Source organism: Rhipicephalus microplus, chromosome X (genome assembly GCF_043290135.1).
Source record: "Rhipicephalus microplus isolate Deutch F79 chromosome X, USDA_Rmic, whole genome shotgun sequence".
NCBI lineage: Eukaryota > Metazoa > Arthropoda > Arachnida > Ixodida > Ixodidae > Rhipicephalus > Rhipicephalus microplus.
The window spans coordinates 419,390,869-419,402,740 of NC_134710.1; the positions used below are offsets into that span (position 1 = coordinate 419,390,869).

Here is an 11,872-nt window from a genome sequence, read left to right on the forward strand (position 1 = left end):
ATTTTCGCCTCTATCAAAAATGCTTGAGATGCCGAGTACTTTAGCCACTAGACCACCGCGGTAAAAAAAAAATTCCATATATATATATATATATATATATATATATATAAGGGAAAGAAGTGTATACCTAAGGGCTCGTTTTTCCGTGTTTTTAACACAATAATAATGAGATATAACAGACAGTAATGCCAAGGAATGTACAGGGGAAGTTATTAACAATAATGGAATGTAAATAAGAAGAAAGAAAAGTGGATGAAAAAATTACCAACTGTAAGCAGGAATCGAACCTACGACCTTCGAATTACGCGTTCGATGCTCTAACCACTGAGCTATTACAGCGGCACTCCCTCCATCCACTTTTTTTGGGTTTATCTGTGAATTTAGAAGTAGGAGCGACAGTCAGCGCCATCTATAAGCCAAACAACGAGTGTGAAAACACTCTTATGTGCATGTTTGGCGTCACGTAGCACGTGAACTTATTATGAGCGGGCAGCTGATTAATTGTCCCTCTTATACAACCTAAACACACCAAGTCTGCCAGTACGAGACCCTCGTTCAATGAAATAAGGGAAAGAAGTGTATACCTAAGGGCTCGTTTTTCCGTGTTTTTAACACAATAATAATGAGATATAACAGACAGTAATGCCAAGGAATGTACAGGGGAAGTTATTAACAATAATGGAATGTAAATAAGAAGAAAGAAAAGTGGATGAAAAAATTACCAACTGTAAGCAGGAATCGAACCTACGACCTTCGAATTACGCGTTCGATGCTCTAACCACTGAGCTATTACAGCGGCACTCCCTCCATCCACTTTTTTTGGGTTTATCTGTGAATTTAGAAGTAGGAGCGACAGTCAGCGCCATCTATAAGCCAAACAACGAGTGTGAAAACACTCTTATGTGCATGTTTGGCGTCACGTAGCACGTGAACTTATTATGAGCGGGCAGCTGATTAATTGTCCCTCTTATACAACCTAAACACACCAAGTCTGCCAGTACGAGACCCTCGTTCAATGAAATAAGGGAAAGAAGTGTATACCTAAGGGCTCGTTTTTCCGTGTTTTTAACACAATAATAATGAGATATAACAGACAGTAATGCCAAGGAATGTACAGGGGAAGTTATTAACAATAATGGAATGTAAATAAGAAGAAAGAAAAGTGGATGAAAAAATTACCAACTGTAAGCAGGAATCGAACCTACGACCTTCGAATTACGCGTTCGATGCTCTAACCACTGAGCTATTACAGCGGCACTCCCTCCATCCACTTTTTTTGGGTTTATCTGTGAATTTAGAAGTAGGAGCGACAGTCAGCGCCATCTATAAGCCAAACAACGAGTGTGAAAACACTCTTATGTGCATGTTTGGCGTCACGTAGCACGTGAACTTATTATGAGCGGGCAGCTGATTAATTGTCCCTCTTATACAACCTAAACACACCAAGTCTGCCAGTACGAGACCCTCGTTCAATGAAATAAGGGAAAGAAGTGTATACCTAAGGGCTCGTTTTTCCGTGTTTTTAACACAATAATAATGAGATATAACAGACAGTAATGCCAAGGAATGTACAGGGGAAGTTATTAACAATAATGGAATGTAAATAAGAAGAAAGAAAAGTGGATGAAAAAATTACCAACTGTAAGCAGGAATCGAACCTACGACCTTCGAATTACGCGTTCGATGCTCTAACCACTGAGCTATTACAGCGGCACTCCCTCCATCCACTTTTTTTGGGTTTATCTGTGAATTTAGAAGTAGGAGCGACAGTCAGCGCCATCTATAAGCCAAACAACGAGTGTGAAAACACTCTTATGTGCATGTTTGGCGTCACGTAGCACGTGAACTTATTATGAGCGGGCAGCTGATTAATTGTCCCTCTTATACAACCTAAACACACCAAGTCTGCCAGTACGAGACCCTCGTTCAATGAAATAAGGGAAAGAAGTGTATACCTAAGGGCTCGTTTTTCCGTGTTTTTAACACAATAATAATGAGATATAACAGACAGTAATGCCAAGGAATGTACAGGGGAAGTTATTAACAATAATGGAATGTAAATAAGAAGAAAGAAAAGTGGATGAAAAAATTACCAACTGTAAGCAGGAATCGAACCTACGACCTTCGAATTACGCGTTCGATGCTCTAACCACTGAGCTATTACAGCGGCACTCCCTCCATCCACTTTTTTTGGGTTTATCTGTGAATTTAGAAGTAGGAGCGACAGTCAGCGCCATCTATAAGCCAAACAACGAGTGTGAAAACACTCTTATGTGCATGTTTGGCGTCACGTAGCACGTGAACTTATTATGAGCGGGCAGCTGATTAATTGTCCCTCTTATACAACCTAAACACACCAAGTCTGCCAGTACGAGACCCTCGTTCAATGAAATAAGGGAAAGAAGTGTATACCTAAGGGCTCGTTTTTCCGTGTTTTTAACACAATAATAATGAGATATATATATATATATATATCTATATATATATATATATATATATATATATATATATATATATATATATATATATATATATATATATATATATATATATATATATATATACGAGAAAGTCAAAACAGACGCACGTGCGATCAGTTTTATTGACGTTTTGCTTGGGGTCCGAGCATCATGAGGATAAAAGGCGTAGCAACAAGGCCATTATATATTCATGTTCATATCAAGCACAGTTAAGAAACGCTGACCACAACTGGTATAAACGTCATCCATGAAAATGTGTGTAACAGCTCAAGACAATCGCTGATGCAAATGATAAAATGATGAGGCTGAAGGTATACACGTGTAAAAAAATTCAAATCGGAAAGCTAAAAGCACTAAAATAGAAAGGCATAAAAACTTCACAGTTCAACGAACAATGTAAGTACACTTACTATCACTAAGTCGATTACAGAGACAAACAACCTAGTTTGCCAGTGCATTCACTTAAACCAGACGCGATGGTATCAAACTTGTGAATTAGGAAGGATTCCCTGGGAGATGCACATGTTTTGATATGGGAAGGTGTGGGAATGTGTTAGCGTGAGATTTATGATTCTTTAATCGTATTCGGAAAGGGCTATCTGTTTGTCCGATCTACTGTTTGCCGCACATTGTACATTCAAGCATATGAATAACATATTCGGTGTCACCGTCAAAGTCACCTTTAATTTTTAAACGGAACGTTGAAGACTTACTGGCGACCTGTTGGGAAGTGCACATATGGGGGCATACCTCAACGCGGTTTGTGGTATAGATGGCATCCGATAGCGTTTAGGCGGGCAATGTTAGGTAATGATGAAGATGATAGATAGTATGTCGCAAAGGTTTCTAGCTCGGCGGTACACTGCTCGGGGTGGTTCAGTAAAAATGTGTTTCGTGCGCTCACTTTGCATGAGAATGTTATGGTGCTTGTTAAGTACGTCCGATTCACGTGGGACTTATGTACAATATAATTAGCACTATTGGTTTGTCTGGGATGGCTGAGTAGATGGCTTCGCGGTACAGAGAAGCGTTCTGCGGTCACATGTATCTGCGCGCTGGATCGCATCGTGAACTAATTGCGGGGGATATTTTTGCTGCAACAAGGCGTTTTTAAGTGTTGCACAATCTTTTTGAAAGACGAATGGCTAAGAGCAGATTCTGTTTAAGCGTAACAATTGGCTATGTGGAATGCTGGTCTTGCAGTGTTTAACGTGGCTGCTGTCAAAATGCAAATATTGTTGTCGATCTGTCGGCTTTCTATACAGCGTGGTCGACAGTTTGTTGTCTGTAACAAAAAATGGTCAAATAAAAAAGGTAATGGTGGACGCAGAATACGCATGAGAAAATTATATTGATAGGTGGGCATTGTTAAAATCATTTATGAATGAAAGAAGCTCCTGTTCACCATGTGGCCATACAAGGAACACGTAATCAAGGAAGCGTTTGTAATAAAATAGTTTAAACGTCTGTTTTATCAAAAACCCTTTTTGTCACGCTGAAAAGCTTTGATATACATATCGAGGTGTCTATCGGGTTGGGAAGGCGGCAGCCAGTGTTTGTGTGAAGGGAGGTTGTTTTTAATATTACTTTCGTTTGGCTTGTCATGATAATATTCACGTAAGAGTAAATTATGGGCGAAATTGTCCAAATCATTTAGCAGCTGAAATTTACTGTGTTCACCTGTTGTTGTACAAACGTTGAGGCCAAGACTAAGGATGCCACGTTCATCAGTCGTCAGCGTTCTGTCTGAAATGTTGACAATGTTTGATTGATATGAGGGGTTTAACGTCCCAAAACCACCATATGATTCCGAGAGATGCCGTATAGTCGAGCTCCGGAAATTTTGACCACCTGGGGTTCTTTAACGTGCACCTTAATTGTAATTGTTGACAATGTTGATTTGCTGTTGGTTTATGGGCTCCCCATGAGAACGAGGCTTCGGAGAATCGGGGCACAGTACTGCGGGATGGCTAACTTAAGAGACTGCAGCGGCGGATTTGTCTGCCTTTTTTTTTTACTGGAAGGAGGACAAAAGATACCGTCGCAGGATAATTTCTTGATTTCTTTCGCGGTAATGTCATGACGCTTTTTCGATTCAAATGGATCAAGTTCAGCCGACTCAGCTGATGACAAGTCTGAATTAGCTACGAGTGAGTTTTCTTGTTTTATAAGATGCTCACTGAAATGAGTGAAATTATCTAACACAACGCGAGTGAGCTCTAAAGAAGCATTTTTTGAATGCCATTTCATCTGGATAAATGCAGTTTTGACATGTCAGACAAAGCAGGTTTTACACAAATGCGGAGACCCTTTGGAGAAACTGATGCAGACAGGTAGCTATTCAATTTGTCTATGTGCAGATCACAACAAACCGTTTTTTCAACCACTGTCTTTAGCTTTAGGAATCTTTTAGAACTTAGAAACGTAGCATTACCAGCAGTGAAGGTCTGTCATTTGGCTGGCGCTGCCTGGACGGCTTGAGCGTATGTACTGTGAAGCTCGTAGCGCCGAACTTTAGTGGAGGCCTCAATTGTGCACAGAGCGGAAGTTGAACGCTCAAGTGGCGCAGCGAGTGTTGTGGAACATTCTGGAGAATTCTTTGAAGCCTTCTTTGTGTACGACCATTGCGTCTTGCGTTGGAGGAGCGGTGATGCATTTTCAGCGGGTCTGCAATTCACTGTCTGGCCTAATGAAGGCGTGGACAGGGAATGCTTATTCATTTCGCGTGGTTCTCTTGTACGTTGCTGAAAAGGACTGCTTGGAGTGCAGTCAGAACAGACGAGAGACGTAACGTTGAACGTCTTGTAACAGAGGCAGCGTATGTGGCAAGCCTTAAGATAAATGCCTTTGAAATTTGTGTGTACACCGTGTTCAGCTAGCACCTTGTGCGAGGGCAGCCATTCGAAGCAGTGATCCAGAAAGTTGACGAGCCGAGAATGTGCGCAATACTTTTCACCAATTGATTGAAATAGCATGCTTCTTCGTTGAAGCAACGAATTAATGTCGCATTGGCATATCGTTATCGGTGATTCGTGGTCCTTGGCAGTATGAGACTGGCGTAGATCCTCCGGATTTCAGGGTGCAGTTTGCTCATTTCGTTAAAAAGATCACAGTAGTTTTGGAAAGCTTTTCGCACCGGAATGCGAACGACGTCATTGGTACCTACATGAAGCACAATTGTTGTAGGGGTTCAGGGCACAAAATCAAGCAGCGCAGGCGCGTCGCTCATCACGGCACCACACTGAGATACAAAAGCTGGCGTACCAACGAGTGCAGGATCGAAGTACTGGTAGATATGCTTGGTTTGGGAGTCATCAATGACAGTCAAGGATGGAGAGGCGTTCGGGTAATTCAAGTATTTCAGTATTTCGACGTGGTCCTCTTCGAACCCATAGTTTCAAATACAAAGGGATAAAGGGCTTTTGGGTCCGGTTCAATATTCACAAAAAATTCAAAACAGACGCGCGTGCCAAGCAGGTTTACTGACGTTTCTCGGGGTCCGAGCTTTCTCAGAATCAATCCCGCGACGGTATCTTTTGTCCTCCTTCCAGTAGAAAAAGGGCAGGCAAATCCGCAGCTGCAGTCTCTAGTTAACCATCCCGCAGTACTGTGCCCCGATTCTCGGAAGTCTCGTTCTCGTGGGGAACCGAAAAACCAACAGCAAACAACATTGTCATCATTTCAGACACAATGCTGACGACTGATGAACGTAGCGTCCTTAGTCGTGGCCTCAATATTTGTCCAACAACAGGTGAACACAGTGAATTTAAGCTGCTAAAAGATTTGGACAATTTCGCCCGTAATGTACGCTTACGTGAGTATTATTATGACCAGCCAAACGAAAGTAATATTAAAAACAACCTGCCTTCCCACAAACACTGGGTCCCGCCTTCCCAACGCGATAGACGCATCAATAAGTATAATAAAGCTGTTCAACGTGACAATATGGAAGTATATAAAAAACGCGTACATTTTCACCGCAATCTTTCTTCTAGCGAACTTAAAGCCCTAAATTTGTTGTCATCCCGCCTAACATTATCATGAAGTCAGCAGATAAGAGTGGTGCTGTTGCAGTCATGAATAGGTCTGATTATACCGCAAAGGCCCACAACCGGCTATTAGATATCAGGTTTCATAAACGATTTTGGCTGCGTTTCAATAATCACCGGTATCACACCACTTCGCTGCCGAAGCTACCTTTACCTAGACATCTGCGCCTGCCAAACCACAGTTTTGGAAATATCAGCGTAACTCTTTTGCAGTCCGGTTTCTCAAACAGGCGCGAGCGCGAACAGCGTGAGGCATATTTTATTTTCAAATTTAGAACATTAGTAGCCGGCATCAACGAGGACACGGAAGACTCTCCTGCCTCCGAGAAGTAAGCCAGGAGGAAATTGGTGAAAAAGATTGATAGCTGGAGACCATGCTTGTTTTTTTTTTTCTGACTGACTCGTACGTGTACACTGTCCTTTCTTGTTTTCTTTTTTTATTCACGTGCACATACAAAGTGTTTACGTTCGCCTACCACTTGATGGCCATCCAAGGGAAACGGAAGAAGATGAAAGGCAAAGAGCTGACCGACCCATTAAGGGGAAACCCTTTCCTTACGCACACCGTCGCGGACCCCTCCCGCCACCGCGGCGACAATCATGGGTGACCCGACACACGTCGAGAACTGACCAGCACGGGATAAGAACTGGATGTGGACGTACACCAATATTTGGTTTCGTGCTCAGTGTTCACAGTGGTTTTTCTTTTTTTTTCTTTTTTCCTTCTTCTTTTTCTTCTCTTTTCTTCTTTCTTTATTTTTTTAGTTCTCTCTCACTCTCGCAAACATCTTTCAAGGTGAGAGGGACGCGGCAGCAAGGAAGTTTGGAAGTTCATGTTAGTATAACTCATCCCCTGATGAAGGGAGGACTCCTCCCGAAACTGTTGGGAAATAAATATATTTATCCTTGTTGACAATGCTCCCATTGTGCCATATATACATATATATATATATATATATATATATATATATATATATATATATATATATATATATATATATATATATATAGTGTTGCTTTCTTGAGGTCTCGACCATACTCCCTCACCCTGGGTTGAGTGCTGCGATTAAGATGAGACTGATGATGGCTTTTATATGCATCTACTGCATTACTACGCTTAACCCAATTGAGCACGGTGATAACAACAGTGATTATGTTCGTGAAGCGTTGCGTCTTTAGATTTTTGTGTTGCATCCCTGAAACAAAAAAAAATGAACTCATGATCGAGATGGTGGTTCATTTGTGGTAAAATTATATTGTGGTTCACAGAATTGAAGTTATTGCAGTAACGACAATGAACGGAATGGTGCTATGCCCGGAACCGTATCAACTATATATAGCTGCAGTATGATGTAGCCTTAAAGAATCGCTATTCTCCAGCCGAACGGAACCACCCAACTCAACTAACTCAAATGTTGATTTGATTTACGTTCTTAATTTCTGTCCCAAATGATGTTTTGAACCACTTTAGAATTTTTGGCGCTATACTGAAAGTGGAAACTACAAAGGTAGCAAATAATATCATATATTCTTCACTTTTTATGATTTTCGACACGTTTTTTGAAATGTTTTACGTCCACCCTATCGACACCTTGACTCCCCCCCCTCCCCCCGAAAAATAAACAAGTATCTCGACTGTTGAGCCCGGGGCTGACCAGGATCCCACCGCTGCTATCCGTAGTTGCGGTGTTGGGACTTTGCCGTTATTGGCTCCAGGGACTCGGGAGGAAGACGCCGAGTATGAAGAGACCGACAAAGCAGTGTTCAGAGGTTTATTTTGCGTTATGTGCAAGCGAGTGTTTCTCGCCACATGACGAACATCGGGACTAAGATGTCGTCCTACATCGTGACGATCTCGTCAAAGGCCCTCTCAGAAGCACACTGTGGCTGGTTATCATGAGTCTTTTTTTTTTCCTCACTCTTAGATGAAGGAAAAGCTTTAAAATTTTCCGTCTAACCACCACACATGCACCACTTTGAACGCTACCGCTCACGCCCGCCCTGGTCAACGTTTTTGACGGGTGGGTCCACACTCTCCTTCCGGTGCCAAGTTGTCTCTTTCTTATATAGGGTCAGGATGCCGCTGCGTGCTGCGTCGCACGCTCGTACTACTTTAGAAGTCTGGCAGCTTGGGCTAGTTGGTATGGCATGACGATAGTTATAGCGCGAGAACAAAACGACGACACAGAGACAAGAAGGACACAAAGCGCTCGTGTCTTTCGTGTCCTTCTTTCTTGTCTCTATGTCGTCGTTTTGTTCTCGTGCTATAACTATCGTCATGCATCGTACTACCGCCTCACCACTAGAACATCAAATGAACCGCTCTCGTCACACTCATTTGTGGGGCTGAAGGTAATCCATGCTGCCACCGCCATCTCTTCAAGGAAGCTGGCGCGACCGAAACCATTTCGGTCGTTTCGTTGAGCCCTTTGTGGCGTGGCGTCACAACTTGTCACACGCTTCGGGTGAGGCCCCGCCTATCTAACATCGACGTGCGGCAGACTCGCTGGCTTCCACTTTACGCTTCGGTCTTCGACGCCTGAAAGGCCTCGAAGTGGTACATCTCGAATTTATTTGCAGGTTGGTCGTACCGTGCGGTGTTGCACGTGTGGTGATGTATGGGCCTGACCGATGCAACCGTACAGCAGACACGGAGATTTCATACAAAACGAACAAGCATTTAATTAAAACAAGCGCAATCGGCAAGAGATTACAAAAATAACAGAGGAAAAACATTAATACGTGATGAAGAAAACTATGCTCTAAAAGAACACTACAACAGGTACAGACAAAACACAAACACGCGGAATGTTAATAAAATAACAACATGATGAAAGTAGAGGTAGAAAGTAAAACTAGGAAAAAAAAGCTCAAGCGCGCGCATCGGAATTGCTAGCTGCGACACAGTGCACTACAATCATTTTACAAACTACAATCATTTTTTTTAAAAAGCTGGTTATAATAAATTAACAGTTTAAAAAACGTCACAATGAAATGTTTCATACTGACTAGGCCAGCTCTTGGAACACTTAGGGGAGTTGGCGGTGTGTCGCTGAAGATCTCGCCAGCTTATTAGACGACGAGGGTGCCCAGTATTGCAGCCGTCTCAATACGTTGTGCGGGTCACTCCGTGCTTGCCGCCTACGCGAGACTCGCGACACCAACGACCGCAAATCTTGCTGGCTGCACGTCAACTGCCAATTCTGATGCAGTCCAAACTCTGTCGAGATGTCTCGTTCCCTCTCGGGGTCATTTAATTTTCCTCGACACATGTTTCTCCTTACAGTACAGGTGTAGAGAAGACGTGGCCGCGCCGCCACTGTGTCGCCAGTCGCTGAATGTAATCTACCCAACACAAAAGCGCCCTTCCTTGGACGATGCGGCGTGTAGGCGAAACGAGGATTGCAGAGGTTCATTGAATATTGCTGAGTAATATTCAAGGAAAACACAAACTCGCACTGGTCGAAAGTTTTTGGTATTCTGGTTGTCCACAAATGCGCTTTTTTTTTTCGCGCACCATTACACTAACGTGGGCGACATCGCAGAGAACACACGACACACTACACTTCACAGTCACTATACGAAGAAAGTCATAACCCGCGCACCACGACACGGCTACACACGTGAAACAAGAAATAACACCCGCGGCTAGAATCGAGGCAGCTGTTTTCGAAGCACCCCTTCCGGCGATCATGACACGGATCACAAGATAATCACTACACATAATTATTCCAAAGCCAAGAGAAAAATAATATGGGGCAATTCTAAACCACTGTGATACAGAAAGGTTTAAGACAAAATTAAGAAGATACGAAGCATCCATGTATGCAAAAAAAGTTTTAAAAATGTGGCCATATGACATGAATAAAACAAACCAAATAAAGCAAATGTCCTGGGCCTCTATGCGCGACGCGGTCATCCACGTTTCATAGAACCTAAGTACACTCAGGCCTCCTCATCGTCAACTCGGCTCAATTAATCTGCCCTTACATTCTCTGAGCCCTTTATGTGTTGTACGTGGGAACTGTATTGTTGGAGCTTAAGACTCCAACGAAGGACTCGTCCATTGGGAAATTTCGCCCTTTGAATGAACTTTAGAGGTTCATGATCCATCTGAACAAGAAAACGTTTCCCGTACAAGAAAGCCTGGAACGTTTTGACTCTCCAGACAAGAGCAAGAGTTTCCTTCTCGACAGTCGAGTACGCTACCTCTCGGGGAAGCAACTTTCGACTACCATAAGCCACGGGGGGGGGGGGGGGGGGAATCTGCTCGTGTTTTTGGATGAGCACCGCTCCGATTCCCCTGTCCGAAGCGTCGGTCTGTATGACTAACTGTCGTTCGAAATCAGGAAGCTTCAGTATAGACCTCTTTCTGTTTGTAAACAGTGTGACGTCGCTTCAGGCACCCCGCCCATCAAACCCTTTCTCGGAGCAGGTACTGGTTGGCAAGAAAGCTCGGCCGGCAGCATCTTTCTGCAGAGGAGAGCTGCGTGTCTGCATTCCTTTGACAGAAATTTCTACATTGCTATGTCTAAAGTCGCAGCTTTTGAAAGAAAGGGGTCACGGAAGGGTCACTTCATGGTGTGGAAATTTGGTCGTCGTAGATGGATGGATGGAGAAACTTTATTTAGTGTATTGAGAGACGCGAGTTGGCCGCAGTGGGCTTCACCCACGTAGATGGCAGCCATAAAAAAATTTCATCTTTTTGAAAGCGAATGTTTTGAATCTACCCAGTGACTGGGCACTTCGAGAAATATTTACATGGCACGGGCGTTAACGCATTCAATTTCCATCGTGGAATGTGCACTGCAGTTTTAAACAAGTTACAGCATTGGTGACAGCGTGGTTTTGAGCTGCTGTGCGCGACGCCACGGATAAGATTCTTACTCAGTGCGCAAACGTGTGATTGGAGATGAATGAAAAAAAGCACTTCTTGCCGTACGTTAGGGTGAGGTTAGCATATCCTCGTGAAAATTAAAGTGAAATTCTGCCACGGCGTTTCTCAATAACCCAGTGAAAATTTGTGTGAAGTAACACCGGATAACCTAATAATATATAGTATTATCTGGCACAGATACCTTGCCGCGCTTGACAGCTATAACGTGTTTTCATACCCCTATTGCTCCTTTAGACTTGATACAAAAACTTCTAATGTGCATTGTGGCTTAATAACGATCGCGCCGTAAAAGTACAAAGTAGATAAGAAACGAAAATTCCCGCTGTTTCTATAAACACGTATCGTGTATCCAATAATAGGAGTTATAGCCGCAGTGAAGTGTACATGCAGATTCGGCTACGCTACAACATTCTTATAGCTCATGAGTAGTCGTATATATCACCCGG

At 43.0% G+C, this 11,872-nt stretch overlaps 5 non-coding genes across 5 annotated transcripts; all 5 read right to left on the minus strand.

The window, feature by feature from the left end:
• Positions 1–266: 266 nt before the first annotated feature.
• Positions 267–339, minus strand: TRNAT-CGU (transfer RNA threonine (anticodon CGU)). The gene has a single exon. It is a non-coding gene; the product is annotated as a tRNA-Thr (tRNA).
• Positions 340–723: 384 nt separating this feature from the next.
• TRNAT-CGU (transfer RNA threonine (anticodon CGU)) lies at positions 724–796 on the minus strand. The gene has a single exon. It is a non-coding gene; the product is annotated as a tRNA-Thr (tRNA).
• A 384-nt stretch (positions 797–1,180) lies between these two features.
• Positions 1,181–1,253, minus strand: TRNAT-CGU (transfer RNA threonine (anticodon CGU)). The gene has a single exon. It is a non-coding gene; the product is annotated as a tRNA-Thr (tRNA).
• A 384-nt stretch (positions 1,254–1,637) lies between these two features.
• On the minus strand, positions 1,638–1,710 carry TRNAT-CGU (transfer RNA threonine (anticodon CGU)). Its single transcript has one exon. It is a non-coding gene; the product is annotated as a tRNA-Thr (tRNA).
• A 384-nt stretch (positions 1,711–2,094) lies between these two features.
• On the minus strand, positions 2,095–2,167 carry TRNAT-CGU (transfer RNA threonine (anticodon CGU)). Its single transcript has one exon. It is a non-coding gene; the product is annotated as a tRNA-Thr (tRNA).
• Between the last annotated feature and the right edge of the window lie 9,705 nt (positions 2,168–11,872).